The sequence below is a fragment of the Sciurus carolinensis genome, chromosome 10 (assembly GCF_902686445.1).
Source record: "Sciurus carolinensis chromosome 10, mSciCar1.2, whole genome shotgun sequence".
Taxonomy (NCBI): domain Eukaryota; kingdom Metazoa; phylum Chordata; class Mammalia; order Rodentia; family Sciuridae; genus Sciurus; species Sciurus carolinensis.
Genome location: NC_062222.1, coordinates 45,193,991 through 45,204,084, shown reverse-complemented (window position 1 = coordinate 45,204,084; position 10,094 = coordinate 45,193,991). Strand labels below are relative to the sequence as shown.

The window sequence follows — 10,094 nt, the reverse complement described above, 5'->3', positions numbered from 1 at the left end:
TCATAGATCCTATTCATCAACCCTGGATGCAAACGTGGAACCAAATCACATTACAGCCTGGAGTTCACATGTGTGGGCTCTTTGAAAACCACAGTGTTTTATACCTAACTTGCTTGTATAGTACTAATTTTCAAGATGATTTGTTCACAAGGGATTATGTGAGTATGTTTTCCATTATAAGTTCATACTTCTCAGAAGTACCACTTAAAAATGGACCTTTACCACTTTTGACTGTATTTGTTGAAGCAATTGTCAAGTTTGTTAATTGGGGTCATTTCAAAGTGCTAACATGCCTGTGCTCTAGGTACTTCAAACTGTGTGGAACAGTTTTGGAAAGAGAAGTGAGAGATGTTTGCAAAGAAATTATATAGAGAAAATAACTTTTTTCTCTTCATGAATGATTTTAAAAGGCTCTAGAAGCTTGCTAAAGTGAAACAGATAATCCATGAACTAGTAGGAAGTAACTGTCATTTCCACAGTAAACAAACTCAGTGCAAGGAGATAAAAGAAGTTGGTCTAACTAGATTTAATTTGAAATTGTTCATGATTTGTTATCTTGAAGATGGCATATATCTGTCCTAAAAGGTTCATCAAGTATACAAAAATCCCACAACCTCTGTCAAGCACCTTATAAGAAATTAAATATACTAACCTAAAGACATGGGTCCTGCCCTCATAGATTCCACTCTCCTCTGGGAGAGAGAGGGACAATATATTACAGTAAAACAGGTTAAGTGCTAAAGAAAAACTCTACTAAAGTTCTTTTTTGAACATACATAGACGAAAAATGAAATGGAAGGAAAAAGATATACCATGCAAATGTACACTTAGAGCAAGAGTGGCTATACTTATATCAAATAATATAGAGTTTGAGTCAGAAACTACAAAAAGAAAAAAAAAGAATGTCATTTTATAATGATAAAAGGGCCAATTCAGCAAGAAAAAATACATATATACATAGAAAAATACATTTACAGATTTACTTATATATGTATTTATAATTGCTCTATTGTCACACTGAATTGGCCCTTTATATTTATATAAAGAAAATACTAATAGATCTAAGGAGAGACAGACAGTAATAATAGTATGATAGTAGGAATAATAGTAGGGGACTTCAGTATCCCAATTTCAGCAATGAAAAAATCACTCAGAAAGTCAACAAAGATGTTTATATTTTAAACTACAGATCAAATGAATATAATAGATATTTATAGCCATTCCATTCAACAGATAAATAATACACATCCTTCTCAAGTGCACATGGAATTCTCTAGGACAAATCATGTTAGGCTAGATAACAAGTCTTATCCAATTTAAGATGATTAAAGTTGTATCTAGCATCTTTTCTGACCACAGTGTATAAAATTAGAAATCAACAACAGGAGGAACCTCAGAAATTTACAAATACATGGAAATTAAATAACATGTTTCTGGACAACCAATGGGCCCATAAATCAATTAAAAGAAAATTTTAAAATGTCTTGAGAGATGAAAATGAAAATTGATCATACCATACACATGAGACATGCAAAGGCATTTCTAAGAGAAAATTTTTAGCAATAAAAAATGAAGAAAGATAGCCAACAAATATTCTACATTGGATTTTTTAAAAGTATTTTTTAGTTGTCAATGGATCTTTTTTCTTTATTTATTCGTATGGGGTACTGAGAATCAAACCCAGGGTCTCACACACGCCAGGCAAACACTGTACCACTGAATCACAAGTCCAGCTCCCTACATTGCATTTTAAGGAACTAGAAAAACAAGAACAAACTAAACTCAAAATTAGTAGAAAAAATTATAAATATTAAAGCAGTAATGAATGAAATGGAGATAACAAACTAAAAAGTAAAATGAAGAATCAGTCTTTTGGGAAGATAAATCAAGTCAACAAATCTTTAGCTAAACTAAGAGAAAAAAAAAGAGAACCCCGCCCCCAAGCCCAAACAATTAAAATTAGAGATGAAAAAGGAGATAGTACAGCTGATACAATAAAAACATCAAGGATCATGAGATAATTATGAATAAGTATAAGCTAAAACTTGGAAAATCTAGAGGAAATGGGTAAATTTCTGGATACATAAAAACTATTAAGTTTGAATTATAAAGAATTTGAAAATTTGAATAGATCAATAACAATTAAGGAGTTTGGGCAAATACCAAAAAGTCTCTTGTGAAATAAATGCCAAGGCATTATGGATTCACCATTGAATTCTACCAAACTTTTGAAGAAAAACTAATAATATCAGTACTTCTCAAACAATTCCAAAAAACTGAAGAGGAAGGAAGTCTTCTGAACTCATTCTATGAGGCCAGCATTACCCTGAAACCAAAACTGACAAGGGTGCAACGAAAAAGAAAACCATAGGTCCATATCCTTGATGAACACAGATTCACAAAAGCTCAACAAAATACTTGCAAACAAAATCCAAAAGCACACTATAAAGGTCATTCACCGTAATTCAATGGGGTTCTTTTTAGGCATGCAAGGATAGTTCAGACATACACGAATCAATGATTTGATAAAATTTAACATCTCCTCATGATAAAAAAGATTAGGTCCCTAGAAGGATTTGACCATCACACAATAAAATTGATACAGATGTCCCCATAGCTAATATCACACTAAATGTAGAAAAAATTCAAAACTTTCCCTTTAAGATTTGCAACAACATAAGGATATTTACTTTCACCACCTTTATTCAACATGGTATTAGAAGTCATAGCTAGAGCAATTAGACAATAAGAAGAAATAAAAGGCATTTAACTTGGAATGGTAGAAATTAAATTGTCCTTGCTCACAGATAGCATGATCCTATATAGAAACCCCAGAATACTCCAGCAAAAATTGTTAGAATAAACAAATTCAGTCAAGTTTCAGAATACAAAGTCAGTATACAAAATCATTAGTGCTTCTATATATTAATAGTTAATTACCTGAAAAGAAATCAAGGAAACAATTTCACTTATAATATCTCCAAAAACCAATCCAAAACAAAAGAATGCCTGAGGAATAAATTTAACTAAGAAAGTGAAGTATTTCTACCATGCAAGATATAAATCATTGACAAAAGATTGCAGGAGATTGAAATAAATGGAAAAATATTCTGTTCTCATGAATTAAAAGAATGGATATTGTTAGAATTTCAAAATACATGAAGCAATCTACAGATTCAATGAAATCCCTGTCAAAATACCAATGACATTCTTTGTGGAGATAGGAAAAAAATCCTAAAATTTATATAGAACCCCCAAAATCCCTAGTAGCCAAAGAAATCTTGAGCAAAAGAACAAAGCTGGAGGTATACTACTGGATCTCAAAATATTACAAAGTTATAGTAACCAAAACAGCATGGTATTGGAAAATATTATAGACCAATGGAACATAACAGCCCATAAATAAATCCATGAATTTACAGTCAACCAATTTTCTACAAAGATGCCACAAATACATACAGTCACATTAATAGTATTGTGAAAATTGGACGTCTACATGCAGAAAAATAAAATTAGATTATTTTCTTTCATCCTGTACAAAAATAAACTCAAATTGAAATGAAGACTTAAGTGTAAGATCTGAAACTGTGAAACTACTAGAGGAAATAGTAAAAAGAATGGTTCATGATGTTGGTTCGGGCAAGGATATTTTGGGAAAAAACCTGAAAAGCAAAAACAACAAAGCAAGAGTAGACAAATAGGGTTGCAGTGAACTGAAAAGCTTCTTTTCAGAAAGGAAATCATTAAGAGAATGAAGAGACAATCTAGAGAACGGGAGAAAATATCTGCATCTGACAAGTGGTTAACATCTGATAAGGGGTTAATATTCAAAATATATAAGGAACTCAAACAATGCAATAGGAAATAAATAAATTTTAAAATGGGCAAAAGACTTGAATAGACACATCTCAGTGGAAGACAAATAATGAACAGGTATATGAAAAAATGTTCAACATCTTTGCCACTAGAAAATGCAACTCAAAACCACATGAACCTCATATATTCAACTCAATAACCACAATAAAATATAACCTATCTTAGTTGGCCATTATCCAAAAGACAGCAAATTACAACTGTTGGTGAGGTTGTGGAGAAAAGGAGACCCTCATATTACTGTTGGTGGGAATATAAATTAGTAAAGACATTATACAAGACACCATGGAAGTTGCTCAAAAAATTTAAAACAGAACTACCATGTGATCCAGCAATCCCACTACTGGATATACATCCAAAGGGAATAAAATTAATCTGTCAAAAATATATCAGCCACTGGGCACAGTGGCTCACACCTATAATCCCAGAGACTTGGGAGGCTGAGGCAGGAAGATGGTGAATTCAAAGCCAGCCTCAGTGACAGGAAGGTGCTAAGAAACTCAGTGAGACTCAGTCTCTAAATAAAAAACAAAATAGGGCTGGGGATGTTGCTTAGAGATGAAGTGTCCCTGAGTTCAATCCCTGGTACCAAAAAAAAAAAAAAAAAAAAAAAAAGACTTTAGCCCTCCTATGTTTATTGAAGCACTATTCAACATAGACAAGAGATGGAAATCATCTAAGAGTTCATCAAGTGATGAATGAGTAAAGAAATATACATAAGTATATATGCACATACAACAGAATATTATTTAGCTGTAAAAAAGATGAAATCTTTCTTTCATTTACAACAACATGGATGGAACTGGAGAAACATTATCTTAAGTGAAATAAGTCAGGCACAAATAGAGAAGTATCACATTCTCTCACTCACATGTGTAATCTAAAAATGTTGATCTCATAGAAGTGGAGAGTACAACAGTAGTACCGAGAGTCTGGGGTAGTTGGTGGGGAAAGGGTCAGAATGATGTTGGTTAATGGTTTCAATAATTACAGTGAGATATTGGGAAAATATTTCAAGAGATCTATTATATAAGATGACTATAGTTAATGACAATATATTGTATCCCTAAAGAGTGTTAAAAAAAATGGATGTTAAGTGTCCTGGCCACAAAAATGATAATTGTGTGATGGAATGCACTTGTTAAATAGCTAGATTTAACTATTTAACAATGTATTTATATGTCAAAGCACCCTGTTGTACAAAACAAAACCATGCATTGTTATCTTTGAATTTAAAACATAATAAAAGAAATTTTTAAAAATTCTTCTCTAATACTTAACCTAACTAGTTTTTGCTCCAATTTTATAAATAAACGCACATGCATTCATATTTCAGTGACATTTTTTCACCTTACGGGGGAAATTATAATGTAGAAGAGAGTGATATATAATTTATGGAATCAGAATCAAATATTTGACAGTTTATCTAGTGTCTCTGCGTGAACCTAGTTGTTGACAAAAGCACTTACTCTATGTGGAGAAAGCCCCACCCCTGCATTCCAAGTCGTCATAAATTCAATTTTGGGGAAGTAAGAGAAAGCTCCTCAGTTACCAGTTATACTCTCACCTGAAAATCATGGGGAACCCCAGAGGACCTCAAAGATGATTCGTGTTTTCAGTGGATCAATAAACTAGATCAAGGTCAAGTTAATCTATCATCCGTTACCGTGGAATAAAACAAAACCACATGAAACAAGAAAACATTTGTTTCTGACCCAAAATGCCTGACCTGGAAAAAAAGGAGTGTGGATTATCTAATTTCTGATGTTATCCTTAAACATAAAACTCAATGATAATTCCACACTAAATGTTTATAAGGATACTAATACATCATATCAGGAACAGAGGATGTAAATATGTTGAAAACATTTTGTAATAAGGAAAAGTGTGCTTTCTTTAGTAATATGTAAGTGAGTACAACAGGAGTGACTCTAATAAATTGTTGGTAGGAGTGAAGTATAAAGGTCAATAAAACCAAGTCCCGAACGGCTGCTCTGAAAAGCCAGCTTTGCATTGTTCCTGGGTCCAACTCCCCACTCCCCGCAACCACCTTGGCGGCCCCTTCGGACTCTGGCAGCTTTGTCACAGAGTACAACCCACTGCATCGGGTCACCAGCATGCCCCACCATGTCAGATGCTGCCGTGGACACTAACTCCAAGATCGCCACCAAGAACTTAAAGGAGAAGAAGGAAGTTGTAGAGGATGCAGAGAATGGAAGAGATGCCCCTGCTAATGGGAATGCTAATGAGGAAAATGGGGAGCAGAAGACTGACAACGAGGCAGATGAAGAAGAGGAAGAGGAGGAGGAGGAGGAAGGTGAGGGTGAGGAAGATGATGGAGATGAAGATGAGGAGGGCTGAGACAGCTACAGGCAAAGGGGCAGCTAAAGATGAGTAGGATGATTATGTTGATACAAAGAAGCAGACCAATGAGGATGACTAGACAGCAAAAAAGGAAAACTTAAACTAAAAATAAAAGGTGGCCGTGACCTATTTGCCCTCTACTTTCCATCTCAGAATCTAAACGTGGTCACCTTTGAGTAGAGAGGCCAGGCCACCCAACCTCCCGCAGCCCGCAGTGCCACCCGCAGATGACACGTGCTCTCCACCACCCCATCAAAACCACAACATCAATTTGCAACAAGGCAGGAAAAAAAGGAGCAAAACTTCCAAGGTCCTGCTTTTTTTCTTAAAATCACTTTACAAAAGGAAAATTTGTATTTTTTATTTACATTTTATATTTTTGTACATATTTTTTAGGAGTCACCCTTTTTTAATGATCTTGGATGACCAAACCAGCCTTTGGAGCCTTCTCTGTCCTACTTTTGACTTTACTTGTGGTGTGACCATGTTCATTATAATCTCAAAAGTGAAAAAAAAAAAAAAAAAAAAAAAACCTTGTAAAAAAAGCAAAAACAACAACAATAAGAATATCTTATTCCAAGTATTCCAGTAACTTTTTTTGTGTATGTACTTTAGCTTCACTATATGTAGTTAGTTTGTATGAGTGGTTAAAAAGACCAAAGATTAAAAGGTTTCTTTTTTTTTTTTTTTCACTTTTTTGTCTATGAAGTTGCCGTTTATTTTATTTTATTTTTATTTTTTGGCCTGTTTGATGTATGTGTGAAACAAAGTTGTCCAACAATAAACTAGAATTTTATTTTGCTGAGTTGTTCTAACAAAAAATAAAAAAAATAAAACCAAGTCCCTGTCTGGTGGGTTTGTGTGTGCAGCAGGAGGAGAGCAAGAGCAGTATCTAAGTCACAAGGCTTGATAAGTCCTATAAAAGAAGCACAAATTAATTTCTATGGTGAGTCAAGGGAGATAACCATTACTTGAATGGGAACCACGTAAGAGTCAGTCAGAAGTGACATTCAAGCTGCATAGACGTTAAAGAATGAATGGATTCTCAAGGTGGTCCAGGTGGGAAGGAGTGAATTACTCCAATAATATTGTCATTATTTGTTCCCTTGCTGAGAACATAAGTCTCTATAATTAGTTTAAGCAAGAAGAAATTTAAAATAGGAGGTCTTCAACTTATAAACCTCAAGGAGGGTTGAAAAGAACTTTGATTCGGACTTTCACAAAATCATAGCACAGAGCAGGACCACAAGAGAACTGCTCTTTCTTCTTCAATCAGGAAATGCTGGCCACAAGTGTGCTGTTGCTGCCACTGTCAGGGCCACAATGCAATAAGTCACAAGTCTAGAAAACCACTGTTGTCATGAGAGTGCTGCAAGAGGAAAAAGCAGAGACATTTTCTTGCTGATCTATCCTTGAATCTGGAAAAGTTCCTGGCATAGGGCAGATGCTCAGTAAGTACCTGTCAATGATATGAACAAGAAGTGCTTGTTCTACCTGCTCCAGAACCTCTTAATGCATAACATGATCCAGTCCAACTGATGACCCTGTGACCTCTCAACATCCACCACTTTGACCAGCCATTAATACATTGGTAATGCTAACCTGAGAATTCAAATGCCTTTCTCATACCTCTTGTCAGCAAAGACATTAACTACCTCAGAACACGTTCTCTGCTTCATTTTCATGGTCTCTGTCTCCCCTTGGCTTCCATCACAAGTGACTGGATTGATTGGCAGGACATGGTCACATCCAGGGCTTATAATGAAAAGAGTCTGAGAAATAAAGTTTTTAGCTCCTTGTCTCCTTCAGTATAGGACAACAAGAAAAGAGAGGTAAATTATTCATTTTTTAACTCCTAACATCCATATTTACACTTTTACCATGCTTGAGCTTAATACAATAAGGAGAAAAACAATTGTCTCACCTGTCATACAATTATGGTGAATATAAATGAAAATGTCTATATCCTTTCTCAAAGAGTGGACACAAAGTCTATCCATGACTGCATTCATCTCTGATAATTTTATTTTTTTTTCTAATCAAGTCATAGTCCTGCCTTATTATCTTAATATCCATGTACTAAATAATAAGCACAATCATTAACAATTATAATGATATACTTCATAAAAGGAGCAGGAGCAAAGGGAAACAAAATCAGAGTCAAAAAAAAATTCAGAAGTTTAATATGTAGAGTCAGGCGATCTAGCCAATTGACAGGAGTGAGCCTGTACTGTTCATCGGTGTGGAATCCAATGTGCAAACCAAATGTATTCTAACTCTGCTGTGATCTGGAGCCACCTGGTAGTGGATATATGCTTGTTTGGGCTTAAATATCAGTGGAGAATTTTGTGTCATGTTCCTGATTAAAACATTTGGGACTAGCAGTGATTCCAGTCACTCTGATAAACATTGAGGCAGAATGACATCCAGGATAGAGAGGTCCCCCTCTTCCCTCAAGCTTTCTTAGAGTCACTTGCTACCTCTTCACAGGACTTCACCTTTCTATACCTTATATATCACTCCTTGACATATCCAGGAGAAAACAATGATACTCACCCATTTGAAAACAGGAAATTGGTAAAAGATGGGAATCCCAGCCAATCTCATTGTGTCTGGAAATACTTTTCTTGCAGAAATATTTTCATGTGCCTTCTTTTTTTCTGTGTAAATGTACATACCAGGTATACTGACTATAGTCCCTATTTCTGTAAACAACAATGAAGTCAGGGTTGGAATATGGTATATTTCTTCCTCCAAGACCCAGTCCAAATTCCCCTTTCTCTCAGTCAGAACTCATAACTGTATGAACTGTCCTTTGACCAATGCAAACCTTCAGTCCTAAGGAACCTGCCCATGTGGGTTGATGTTTAGTCTTCTGTGAACATAGAAATACCACCTGGCATTACAGAAGTATCCTGAGGTAGAGACAATCTCTTCCTTGGTCATTACATACATGATCTACTTAAAAAAACTCTTGGACTTTTCTTATTCACAAACTTCCATCCGTCCACCAGATCAGACTGCTAGTCAGTGAAGAATCCCTGATGTGGTGGTGTCTCCTTCTAGAAAACAAGCTCCAGGTTCCACCTGCCTTCAAGCCACCTCTGAGAAGAGTTATGATGCCAGAATCATTCACTTCTGATCAGGGAAAGCATGTCATTCTCAATGATCCGGAAATGAATAGACAACCTTATGGGAATTCTCTGAGACCTCAGGTGTAAATGAAGAGAAGAACGGTGACACAACAGAAATAGGAACAATGTGAGTTGAAGATACCCTCTTGAAATTGACCCAATCATGCTATGTACACACATGAATATAACACAGTACTTGCACCTTTATGTATATCCATAAATCACCAATAGAAACCATTAATTAGTAGAAAAAAAGACCAGTAGAGTAGAGGAAGAGAAACAGAGGGAGGGAGAAGGGGAGGTAAAGAGGAAGTAGTGGAGACTGAAGGGGAGCAAATTATATTCTGGGCTTGTATGGTTATGTCGAAATGAACCCAGATACTATGTATGACTATAAAGCACTAATAAAAAACATAAAAGCCACTCTCTTGCATCACTTTGTGATTACAAAAAGTGCTCAAGGTTGATCTCACAAAAACAACTTCAACTTGATGACGGGCAACTGCCACACACTTGCAACTCCATGACTTTGTGATACGAAGTGAGTTTATTGTGATAGGCAGCCCAAGACGCATGGTCAATTGGTGTCTTTTGGTCAATATATTCCAATAGCAGGCCAAGGAATAATTATTATCATAGAAAGTTTTGTTCCAAAACCTAGGTGATCTGGGCTGTGGATTCACTATCTGTCATTGCCAGACTCTCCATTTATTTTGCTAGTCT

General features: G+C 35.4%; 1 pseudogene; it reads left to right on the top strand.

Moving 5' to 3' along the window:
• Nucleotides 1-6,000: 6,000 nt before the first annotated feature.
• On the top strand, nt 6,001-6,316 carry LOC124994023 (prothymosin alpha-like; annotated as a pseudogene).
• The last annotated feature ends 3,778 nt before the right edge of the window (nt 6,317-10,094 follow it).